This window comes from Leopardus geoffroyi, chromosome D2 (assembly GCF_018350155.1).
Source record: "Leopardus geoffroyi isolate Oge1 chromosome D2, O.geoffroyi_Oge1_pat1.0, whole genome shotgun sequence".
In the NCBI taxonomy this organism is placed as follows: domain Eukaryota; kingdom Metazoa; phylum Chordata; class Mammalia; order Carnivora; family Felidae; genus Leopardus; species Leopardus geoffroyi.
In genome coordinates, this window is record NC_059334.1 from 37,045,919 (window position 1) to 37,058,571 (window position 12,653).

At 39.9% G+C, this 12,653-nt stretch overlaps 1 protein-coding gene and 1 non-coding gene across 6 annotated transcripts in view; both read left to right on the forward strand.

The window, feature by feature from the left end:
- LRMDA (leucine rich melanocyte differentiation associated) overlaps window positions 1-12,653 on the forward strand; it is a 1,047,682-nt gene that overhangs the window by 869,595 nt on the left and 165,434 nt on the right. The gene's annotated exons all lie outside the window — the stretch shown is intronic.
- On the forward strand, window positions 3,068-3,173 carry LOC123577570. The gene has a single exon (XR_006701929.1). It is a non-coding gene; the product is annotated as a U6 spliceosomal RNA (small nuclear RNA).

The window sequence follows — 12,653 nt, forward strand, 5'->3', positions numbered from 1 at the left end:
TAGCAATAACCATAGCTATGATTATTAAGCAACTACCAGTTCTAGGCACTGTGCTGGGTCCTGCATATGCATTATCTCACCAATTCTTACAAAAACTTTATAAGACAGGTTTAGTATCAGTGATTTTACAGATGAGGACAGCTAAGGCTCAGAGGCTCAAACTCATTTGAGGTTACACATAGGGTAGCAGAAACAGGACTCACCAAGCCTGATGCCTAAGTGGGTGCTATGCTAGAAGGGTTGCTTCTCTAATCTCATCAGCAATCGTGGGTGGGGCCCAATACCTCTAGAGAGCCTAGTTGCAGTATAGGATCTTATAGGATAGTATGAAGAACTTAAATCTGAGACCTGTGTTTCTATCTTAGATTTGCCACTTACTGGCTTTTTGGCCTTTAGCAAGTTACTTGACTCTTCTAACTCTGTAAAATGGGTCTAACAGTAACACTTATCTTAGCAGTGTTTTTGTGAGGATCATATGAGTTGATATAAATAAAGTATTTCAAAGAGTTCCTGGCCTATAGTAAATACTTACATACATATTATTGTTGGTGTTGCTCCTGCTTCTATTATTATTATTATTATTATTATTATTATTATCACATCATCATCCATGTTGATACTATTGTTGTTTTTGATGTTTCTGGAGACAGGATGCCTTCACTGAAAAAAGTAATTGTGTGGGGCCTGCTATGTGTGGGACGATATCCACTTTTGGTATATCCATTTGTCACAAAAGAAGATGAGGCAGAATTGATTACAACTTGGAAATGAGGAAAACAGATTCCTTGGGTACTTCTACTTGCAAAATGAGGTTCTGGGGGTACCTCTTTCCCATCTAAAAATTGACTTCTAGGAGAAAGGGAAGAAGCGTTGGAGAGTTCCTTAGGTTCTGGTAGGTCTTATCAGAGTCTTGGTTGTAGATTTAGGAGGAATGATTGGTTTGATGTAAATGCTTTAGAGGGTCTGAAAGAGATTAGAGAAACCTATTCCAAAGGATAAAGACAGGACAGGAGGGAACCATTAATCTCACGGACATTCAATTCCCTAAGAACTTTTTTGGGAATGACCAGAAACAAGCCAGGCCATATGCTGTCCATTTGCAATCCTCTGAGCTGTGGACTTTTTTTTTTCTTCGACAGATCGAGGCCAATGCCATTGCCTCATTTAAGATGGTTCTTAAGCTTGAAAAAGAACTGAAAGGTTGAGACATGCATGCAGAGTCAACACAGACGATTTGATGAAAGTAGTTCTGTCAAACACCAGGGCTCTCCCGACTGTCAGAAACAGTCTGATGACATGTTCGAAGCTTCCCAGACTGGCTTGCATTTTAGGAAATATGCACAATCAGGGAAGACATAGTTATGCTGTGGAGAGTTCTGAGATGTGGAGAGAACAAGTTAATTGTTCAGCCTCAACTGAGACCTTTCACTCAAGCCATTAATCACAGTGCACAGCCTAGACTGCTGTCCCGCTCCAGATGAAGGCTCATTCCAGGTGCTGGCCATTTGCGTTTTCCTCCAACTGGGCTGATTTATGAACCCAGAGATGTTTCCTGGTTTTTCCAAATTCTTTCCCATTACTTTGTAATAAAGGGGACATGTGATTTCTGGTTTTTTGCAGATCCTCAGTTTTAACATCCCTAATACCAAAGATTTTTTCAATTAGTTTGCGGCCTGCTTTCTGTGATCTGGAGGGTAGAAATGCTGTTCTGTGTTTTGAGTATCAAAGTTAAGACTTTAGAGACTCTTATTTCTTTCCCCTTTGGCTGGAGTTGACAGTGCAAAAGTCCTGCATGAGTCTTTGTGCCCCACATTCAACATCTGGATGCAAATTAAGCTTTAGCAACCTTAGTGACAGTAGTTCACCACAGGTGTTAGAGTTATTCTCATCTCACTCCAGTGCCTGTGGTTCAGGGTATAATATCAGGGGCCTTCCGCATTTGGGCCAGATCTCCGGTGACAGTGTAAGCCAATATTGAAGACTTCACAAGAGAATCTGAGTGTCCGAGAAGGACATTATAATATTGAGGCTGTACAGGGTGCTGCCGAGTGTTACCTGTTTGAAAGTTAAGCCTGATCTTAGCTGATAAGGGGCAACAGATCTCTTGGGAGTTTTCCCAAGTGGCTGAAATGTGTTACAGAAAAGTAATTGGAAATTGATATTTGACATGTCTCTTGGTTACTTTTTATTCCTGATAACACCAAAGGGTTTGGCCAGGAGTCACTAGTGACGAATAGGTGAAATTCTGCAGTCCGTTGCTGAAATGCAATCTCTTCTTTGTTGAAAGTAAGCAGCTGCTTTCTGAGCCTCTGCTTCCCAACTAGCACTTCAAGTGTAGAGACCCATGGGCTTAATTTGGGTGAAATGAGTGGTGAATACAGCCTTTTGATAATTCTCTAAACAACAATCATCACTGGCGATGGAATGCTGTCCTTAAAATGCAACTCAATTTAACAGGTACTTGTTCAGAGCCTGCTACAGACTCTATATTATGTTGTGTGCTGTGGGACATACAAAATAAATGTCAAACATGGCCTTTGCCCCTGAAGAACTTACAGGCTCTTAGGAAGGATGATGTGTTTATGAAACACATTTTACATGGCAAGATAAGGTATCATGTATGTGCCAAAGTGAGTGGAACCTGGAATAAGTATAACAGGGAGTCAGAAAAAAAGAGAGTAGGGGAGACTGAGGTTGTCAGGGAAGCTTTATGGATGAAGTGGGATGAAGACATCAATATCTCAAACCCAGAACTCTACCTTAAAGAAATAGCAAAGAGCACAGTATCAGATTACTTAAAGATTATGGAGTCTCCTTTAAGTGAAAGTAAATTTGTTCAATATGAGAATGAATTAATTTAGTTCAATAAATATTTATTGAGTACATCTATGTGCCAACAACTGTATCCAATGGGGTAGGGGAAGAATAATCCATACAAACAAAACATGTCTGGGTATTCTCAGGTGCTACCCTCTCTTAACGTAGATATTTAAAGTTATTGCTGCTCTGTGTGATTCCAAAACCTATGATTTTTACCACTTATCATTCTGTCTCTCAAATAGACCTCATGCTTGCTTCAGCAGCATATATCCTAAAATAGGACTATACAGAGAAGATTAGCATGGCTCCTGTGCAAGGATGGTATGCAAATTCATGAAACATTCTATGTTAAAAAAAAAAAGTTAGACCTTCTTCTTATCCAAGATATCTTTGGGTTGAGAAGCTGACTTTAATTTTTTGTGTAGAGGAAAGAATGACATGTCCAACATCATAAATTATATGCAGTATAAACAGTTGCATGCATGCTTGTCATGAAATGGAAGACACACTGAGTTAGCACTGAATGTCATCCCAAATTGTTAGGTTAGGGAGTATTTGGAATAGCATTTGAAAAGTCTGCTCCTGGCTCAAACTCAGGACCATAAGCAGAGCCCAAGCTCTCTGAAGATCAAGTTTTTCTTGGAATTGCCATTATTACCCTTGACAGCTACCGTGGAAACCCAATTAGAAAGGTCTTCCATCAGTAGAGTTTGAGACAGTCTTGCACTGGGCTCTTTGGCATTTGTGAAGTTTGAAATCAGCACCACCCACATATATTGGCTAAGTCACTAAAAACTCTGTCTCTATTCTTCCTTGCAAACAGGAGAAATCAATTTTTTGTTCATCTCTTAAGGTACAGGTGTAACTGGGCAACTTTATTTATTTATTTTTTTAATTTTTTTTTTCAATGTTTATTTATTTTTGGGACAGAGAGAGACAGAGCATGAACGGGGGAGGGGCAGAGAGAGAGGGAGACACAGAATCGGAAACAGGCTCCAGGCTCTGAGCCATCAGCCCAGAGCCGGATGCGGGGCTCGAACTCCCGGACCGCGAGATCGTGACCTGGCTGAAGTCGGACGCTTAACCGACTGCGCCACCCAGGCGCCCCATCTTTAAATTGTTCTAGAAAGAAAAGAAGTCAGGATGATAAGGGTGGTGGCATTGGTGGTTATCATGGACATGGTAGTCATCATTCTAAATATCCACATAACTTTTAAGTAATATAACCACAGAACACTAGTAAACACTGGAAAGAATCTAAGATATCAAGCACTGAGGGGCAGAGGTGTCAGAGTTTATTTAGCTAAGCAATACCAGAAGAGGACTAGAAAATCCCCCTTACTAGCTAGCAATCATTCTCATACCACAATGAGACCTCTGCTTAGTAACCCCTGCATATCTGCCACCCATGTGACTGCTTTTTGAAGCTAATTTAGGTATCAAATTTAAATGGAATTCTGAGAAAACTTTCATTTTTTTCTTTTTCTTTTTTCTTTTTTTACTCTGGAGTGAGTAGTGGAGGGAAAAGCTAGAAGAAATTTGAAATCACTTTTGATTCCTGTCATTTTCCTTAGTATTTAATCACACTCTTCAGTTGAAAGGTTCGTCTTGGCCTCCATGGGTAGGCATATACACATGTGCTCACTCGTTCATCTATATGCATGTGTATATATTGATATGCATTCCTCTCCATCATCTGCAGGCATTTTACTAATAATGGCTTGTGTGTGTGTTTTATCATCTTATTTTTTAAATGAAAATGACAACATCAAAATTTTTTGCAGAAATAGTTCTTCGATGGTAAAGACATTCCAGCATGTAGGCTAGGGTCATCTTTGGGTTACAAAATTCCACAGAGGAGTTGGTATGGGGAGAGTATAAGCACTGTGGCTTTGGAATTTTGTCTTTCCATTTGGGGGCAGACAAGCAAAGTTGGTAACAGAAAAGTTGAGTTAGTGGAGAACTAGTGTAGTAAAGAGTGACATAGAAGAAAGGTAGAACAAGGTTGAGAGTGCAAGCAACAAAGTTAGTGTAGACAGAGGCAAGAGGAGGTATGGATACTCTCCACCCTTCTCCCAAACACTTTCTCCTCTCTGAGGTTATTACTTGGGCTCGGAATGGGGTTGAGATTATAAAAGGAGTTTGGACTTTTAAGTTGGAACTTTTGTTATTGATGAAGCTGTTTTGGAAGCTTTCTTCTTGAATAGAGCCTGGGGGATTTTATATAGTAAGGAGGATCAGGCAGAGCTCAGAAGAGAGGAGATAGACCACTTAGAGTCTGATTTAGATATTGGGTTTAAGGGTGAGAAAGCACTACCAGATTTCCATAAATCAAGGAGGTGAGTCAGCAGAATCAAAATCTGACTCAGACTCCACTCATCAAGCTATGTGTCAGTAGGTGCATCCACCCAATGGGGCATCTTTTTTCTGATTCATCCACAGTACTGTCTAGAACAGCATAGTCCCTGGATATGGGAATTTTCAGTTTTCCTATAGGTTGTCCCCACTTATTCATGTACTGAGGGAAGGAACAGAGGTTTAAAGCTGAAGTACCTGACAAAAGCACTTTTTAATGTACTTTTCTTGAGTAGCTCAGTGTTCAGGGTAAGTTTAAAAGGGAAGTGACCAATAGAGTTTTTGATTTCATACGTTTAAGAAGGGAGTCACAAAGCTCAGGGTGCAGATAGAATCAGGGTGATTCTATCACCTCTAATTTCCTTTGGGAATGCTGTGAGCAAGCCTGGCTTTAGTGGTTCCTTCCTTCTTTGTTCAGAAACTCCTTGTCATAATTATTGTGCAGCTCCTTGTCCTCAGTGTCATATTGCCATGGTGGGGGCGGGGGACAGTGAGGCCTCTGGAAGAACCTGATAACTCTGAGGAGCTTAGAAGTCATTGTCAAACCAGTAAGACAAGTGTGATTGTATTAACTGAAGTGTGTACAAAGCCTATTTGACAACAGCTAGGGGACATTGAAAAATCGGAGACCGCCATCACATATGGAGAGGTCTTCCCATCTTCACCTCAGTGGCTGTTTCTTCTTATTGAAGAATGAAAACAGTAAATGGCCTAAAGCAAGCTAAAAGCAAATCCCTTGGCTTTATTCATTTCATGACTGCAATACTTGGTGGTAATATTAGTAAAGGCCCTGGCATTCCTCATAGGAGAAATGCCAGAAAAGAGGCAACTGGATGTTCATTCACCCGCTTAAGTTCTTTTAGAAAAAAAACATGATTTATAAAAGAATGCAGAATCATAATTGTCAGCCAAGGTGTCATTTTAACTTTAGGATGTCCAGAAACAAAGAGATATTATATCCTTTGTTCTCGGAGCACCACAGATGCCAAATTATGCACAGGGTTCCCTCCTGGCATTGAGTGCTTTGGAGCCTAGAGGCAACCAGTGATTTCAGAAAGATGTTGCCTCTGGTGGTGTCCTCACCTGAATATCTCCCTGGAGCTATGGGAGGGAGCATGGCCCTCCTAACTTCTCTGCATTCTGATAGAGCAGGCATTAGCAAGAGGGACAGATATCTTAGAAATGGCTGGTGGCTTGAGGTAAGCTGTCCCCAGCCTCACTCTAGGGAGCTTGAAAAGAGTACCATTAATGTACTGGAGAAATAATTCATTACTTTTGGTTTTGTCTGTACATCAACATATGCCAACAGATGCTCAATTCAAAACATGAATATTTGATTAATATAAGAACAGGCATCTGGAACAGAGAGCAGTGGAATTTTGGGGACTTGAGTAAGACTCAAATGTCATCCATTCTAACCACAGCTGTCTGAATGCGCATAGTAGGCATTGAAAATATTTGTTGATTAGGTTTTCTTTGATTTGAACAACTTGGTTGCTTGGTTTCGAGCCCAGATGTTTGGTATCTAGCCAGAGTTGTATGCTCTGTATGCTGTCATCAGCCTCACCACCACAGAGATGCATTGTCAAAGGGCAGCATTCTTCCCATCCCCAAGGTGAGGTCCCTTCTCTCTCCTCTCTCAGCCCATGCACACTGGCTGTAGGCCATAGAACACCCTGCAGATGGCTCATAGAGCTGTTCTCCACACCCCCATTTTCCCCAGTGTCATTGTGTGGTTGTATCTTATGACAGAGAACATTGGCATCTCCACTAACAGACCACAGCAGTGTTGGTGACAGGTACTTGAGCAGCCATTTACTCATCAATTCAATTGGTCATTGCAAAAGTGTTGAGTTAAAGGCCTGTTAGTTCACAGAACTGACCTGAAACCTGAGGAGGAAATATGAGAAAACCATGGGAAAGGAGGAAGAAGCCTAACATATGGGTGGGATATGAGACATTTATTATTTCCTAGGGAAAAATGACAAGACAAGGTAGTTATAAGAAAGGGCACTTCCTGATTGCATTAGTGCTGATGGCATGCACAACAGAGGGGAATGGGCACTATATGGTAGAGTAGATACACCGTCTACAGATTGGCATTTCAGATTTGCCTCATAACTCCAGCATTTAGCTTTAAGGTAGGGCCTTAGTTCCCCACTCTGTAAAATAAAGTGAATGTCCCAGGATATTCTTCAGTACTATCCATCCTTCTGTGACACTTTGATCAGAACTTATGAAATCCTCATTTCCCCATAATTTAATGTTCACCAAATATCTAGAATTTATTTACTTGTATAGTCAAGTAGACTTCTAATATTCTAAGGACACTAAGAATGCAAAGTAGTGAAAGAAAGTATAGACTATGCCTTAATATCCTGAGAGGAAGACAGCAGCCTTTGAAGGGCTATGAAACCCACTTTAGATAAAAATAGATAAATAAATAAAGATTTCCTATGGTTGGGAGTGGAGGTCTTATTCAAAGTGAAATAGTGACAAGTTTTATCTTTCTTCTTGAAGCACGTTCTTGACTCAGTTATTGGGTTACACGGTATTGGTATGACAACTTTGTGAGTAGGTACCAAATGACCTCTGCTGCTATTGGTAAAAGTGGTTTCTCTTCAGCACATCCAAGAAATAGGGACTATATTTTTGTGGGTGCTTGAGAAACTAGAGCTAGGATAACTAATCTGTAGTTGAGCCCGACAAGTAGTGGAGGTGGAAGTTAGAATCCTACCTGACTGAAATAGTTTCACTACACAGGAAATTTCTCATCTCTTTAGACCCCAATGGAGGTAGATAAGTGGGTTCCCTATATAAAAGGCAAAACTCAGAAGTCACTAGAAACCTCTCACTTCTGCATAGTAATTGATAGTTTTCTGAGCTATAAACCAATTGGCCAATTACTAGCCACGTTGTTTTATCCCCACAAGAATCTTGTGAGGTCATACTATGTCCCTATATTATAATAATCCTGTGAGGTCAGGGTTATATCCCTACATGACAGATGGAAACTTGAGGTAAAAGTATGCTGATAGGGGTTTAGCTGGTTCTGCCAGGGCATTTTTGATGGATGCTGGAAGAACTGCCACCCTGAAACTCCATGGTGCCCCATCTTTACAGTTGAACTTCATCTATCTATAGGCTAAGGCATTCCTGACTCTGGGTACTGCTTTTTAAAATGCAGATACCCGTGGAAATAAAATCACCTCAAGCTTGCTATCACTTAAATATTTGCCTGAATGAAATCCTAGCAATCATTTGTATCTGCCCTCGTTGAGCACAGAATGTTAACATGTTAAAATTAGGCTAAAATGAAGGGGGATTGGGATAGATTAGGGTTTGGAAGTTTGTTTGGAGTAACCATCCAGGTGGGAGTGTAATCATGAGGATCTCCAGACTCCATTTCCAAATGAGGGCAGTCCCTGAGCAAGGAATAGTGTGCATGGCATACAGCAAGGAAGATAATGAAAACAAAGTAACTGTTCATATCTTGGGCTTGGTTGGCCTACCTGTGTTAGACCCACCCCTGGTGAATGGGGCAAGATTGTGATGGATGGGGTCAAACCCATTTGCTATTATTTGCCAAGTACCTGGCTTTGGGCATTGGTCCATTTCATATGTTCTCATATTCTGCTAACTACTTACGGCAGAAAAAATCATTCCTCTGTCTGATTCTAATATGTGCCAGTTGAAACTGAAATCCTAATACTGAGCAAATGTACCAAAGAACACTCTATAAACTTAATGAGGGAGATGAAGAGATATGTGCCAGAAACCTAGAAAATTTAACACTGATGAGGTTATGACTATTATATGTTTAGTTAAATTGTTGACACTGACAGGACGTGGCTGAGGAAATCTACCTTCCGTTTTCTCCTTGTATCAGTGATAATGGTTCCTTGGTGTGCTCTTCTCAGTTAACAAAAATATTCCTGAAAGTTAAATTCAGGAAGAAGTGACATAAGAAATACTTTTATTATCTCTGCTCTTCAGAGAGTTCCCTCCAGGAACATTATTTAAAACAGGACTTCTCTTGACTGGCAAAGTGAGTTTGGAGGGAACGACTCATAGGTTCAGAGGTGAGTGTGGATCCTCTTGAGAGTTACAGCGTCTCCTGACACCTTTGCTTGTACACTTGCCCTGGCAAATCTATCTAGCACAATGCTGCCCTAGCCTTCCAGAAATACCTTTTTTTCTCTTTTACATTTTCCTTTCTCTGAAAAACTGACCAAGGTTCTCCTTTGCCTAGTGAATAAAATCTCAATTCCTTTAAGTGCCATTTAAGGCATAAATGTGGTCATGAGTTTTGTAAACTGCAAAGTACTATATAAATTTTAGCTATTTGAAGAGGAATCAGAGGGTAGTGGAAAGGATATTGAATTTAGAGTCAGAATACCAAGGTTTGAGTCTTGTGCTAGTGGGGTGACCTTGGACAGGTCACTTAAAGTCTCTGAACTTCAATTCCTTCCTTTATAAAACAAGATTATTGTGATAATTAAAGTAATTGAAAGTGACATAGTAATTAGCAAAGAGTGGACACTCAATACCTGTTAATGAAGACATGATAACCAAAGGCAATTTAGTCTAGCACTTAAGAACGCTGGCTCTGAGGACATAGGTCACTTATCTTCTCTTATTCCCTACCTATAAAATGGAGATAGTGTGTGTCTCTTATTCCCTACCTATAAAATGGAGATAAGATGGACGAGTCAAATGAGTTAATACATATTAGAAATTTTGAACAGGGCCTAGCCCATATCAACCCTTCTATAAATATTAAGGCTCCTTTTGCTGCTGTTGTCACTTTTATTATTCAAGGACCTGTCCTGGTTTATCTTTCCAGCTTTATTTGGTTGTCTCTCCTACCAGTAAAAAGAGGTTTTCCCCCAGGTCATGACATCCTTAAGTTTGGGACTGATTCTTACTCACCTTTAACTTACCTAGGCTTTACCCAATGCCTGAAAAATAATCATTTTTGTTGTTAAAAAAAATGTACAACTACACGTTTGCTACTTCTTGGCATTGCACTGAAGGTTTTAGTGTAGTAAGGCAAGAAAAAAAAAAAAAAAGAAAGAAAGAAAAGGCATCTAGGCTGGGAAGGAAAAATAAAAAACTGTCTTTGTTCATAGATGAAATGATCATTTATATTGAAAATACAGTAGAATTTATGATAAGCACTAGAGGTAATAAGTGAATTTAGCAGGTTGCAGGATAGAAGATCAATATACAATTTTTTTTTTGTTCTTTATCCTCAGTATAGCCAGTTTAGTATAGACCAGTTTAATGGGAGCATAGGATGAGTAAGGAGTAGTGGTGGTGAGTAAAACTGGAAAGGCAGGTTGAAACTCAGTTTGATAACATGACTTGATGACATGAAATGGTTTTGCTTACTCTTTATCTCTACCACCCCCCTTTTTCTTTCTTTGTCTTTTCCTTCCTTCCTTCCTTCCTTCCTTCCTTCCTTCCTTCCTTCCTTCCTTCCTTCCTTCCTTTTTTCATTTGTTCCTTATTTTCCCTCTCCCCTCTCTCTTTATTATTCATTTGTTGGTATAAACAACTTTTCTCCATGAACAAAGTTTCAGTTCTGTTTCTTAAAAACAGAAGTTTTTTATTCATTGGGTTAAGTAAACAAAATGACCGTAGCTATGTTGCATTGAGCTTACAGGGAACATTCTATGGAAGGAGTTCCCAAAGATAGGGATTGTAATATCAGCACACAGACACTGGAATTCTGGATTCAAGTTCTGACTTTGTCTTAGCTGTCTCTATGACTTTGGGAAGGCCATTTCACCTTTTGGAGGTTCAGTGTGCTTTGTCTTAAAAAAAGATAATGGCAACATGACCATCTTTTTAGGGTTGTAGTTAATTCAACTCAACAACACTTTTTCATTTCCTAGAAACTGGATTAGGACATGTAAAGGGAAAGTCTTTCCCTTCAAGGAATGTTTAGTAAAAACAGGGTTGGAAATAACTCCACTGGCATAAGATAGGCACAAAGTTCTGGCAGTAACTACTGTTTTTCACAGATCTTAGCTTTGGTCCAACACATCACCTATGAGTTGTTGAATGTCTGATTGATGAAGTATTGAAGATCATTTAGAAATATAGAAAAGAAAACACACTCTTCTGGGGCTTGCACAAGAGGGGGAAATGGAGCCAAGAATGTACCTATAATTTAGGGTAAAGAGCAATAATGAGGTCTCATAAAAATAACCATGATGTTAAATAGACTGCAAATCATTTGTCCCTTGATGCTTTTCTTAGATTTTGTGCCAGTGGGGGGGAAAAAAGAAGAAAAAAAAATGATAATTGGCCTTGTGATTTATGCCAAAAGAGATGCTTGTACACAGGATTTTGTTTTAGTGTAATCAACCCCACCCCCCGCCCCGCACATATACTACCACCTAAAATTATTTAAGGGGAGAAAAACAAAATCCACCCAGCTATAAAGAGCAACCAGCCTGGGTTTGGAAAAAGGCTTTAATCTACTCTGCCTGGGGTCATATTGTTTTCTGCTGCTCTTGACTTTATTTCAAAGTGTAAAAAATCACTAACAGCTACAATTATTTCAGTTTTATTCACTGAGAAATTATTCCAATCATGTAAGAGAAATGGGTTCTAGGTTTTTAAAGTGGCCTCTTATCTTGTCCTTCAAAGAAAACAGCATATATGTTTGGAAAAAACACTGAACAAGGGGTTTGGATGATGAGAGTTCTTAAAGCTAGAGCTGTCAGTCTCGAGCTTTTAGGCATTAGCTAAATCAAGTCCTGGATTTGGTCCTCAGTTTTTCCATCTGTAAAATGGAAACAGTTATACCTACCCAGCTGCCTTGTAGGGTTGGGAGTGTCAGTTGAGATGCTGAACTTGGAAGTGCCATGAAAATGCAAGGCGGTGCTTGCCTTTCTCCTCCTTGCAGTGGGGTTCTGCATCACAAAATAACAGGATGGACTTCAGATACTTTACAGGAAGCCAGTGCTGCTCTTAACAAAATGTTTAGTGTTACATGGTAGGGTTAGCACAAATTTATTTTTTCCTCACAACTGCCTTTCTAAATTCACTCTGTAGGGCTAGATACTCCTTTGCTTCTGAGTAAATTTCAGTTGGTGCCCAGAGCTTGCTACTCACTTTGGTTACTTGAGTAAGTCATCTGGTTACTCAAGTGTCCAAACAGTATCAGTTCAGTTACGAATATGAAAAGTCTAGCATAGGAATAAACACTCTGAAATTCATCCATAGGTAATGCATCTTCTCTGTGCTTTGTAGCTTCTTCCTTTATTTTTTCATCTTCTCCCCATTCCCACACACCAGGTGAATAGGGTGCAGAGAACGGAGAGAAATGGGAGGCTGAATCCAACTTGCTTGGCTGGTGCCCATCTGCTGGCTTGCAGTGGCAGATGTTTAGCCTGGCCCTTCTCCTTGCAGGCTGTTTCAGTAACAGCTGTGGTCCTCTTAACTGCCGTTCTCTTGATGATAAA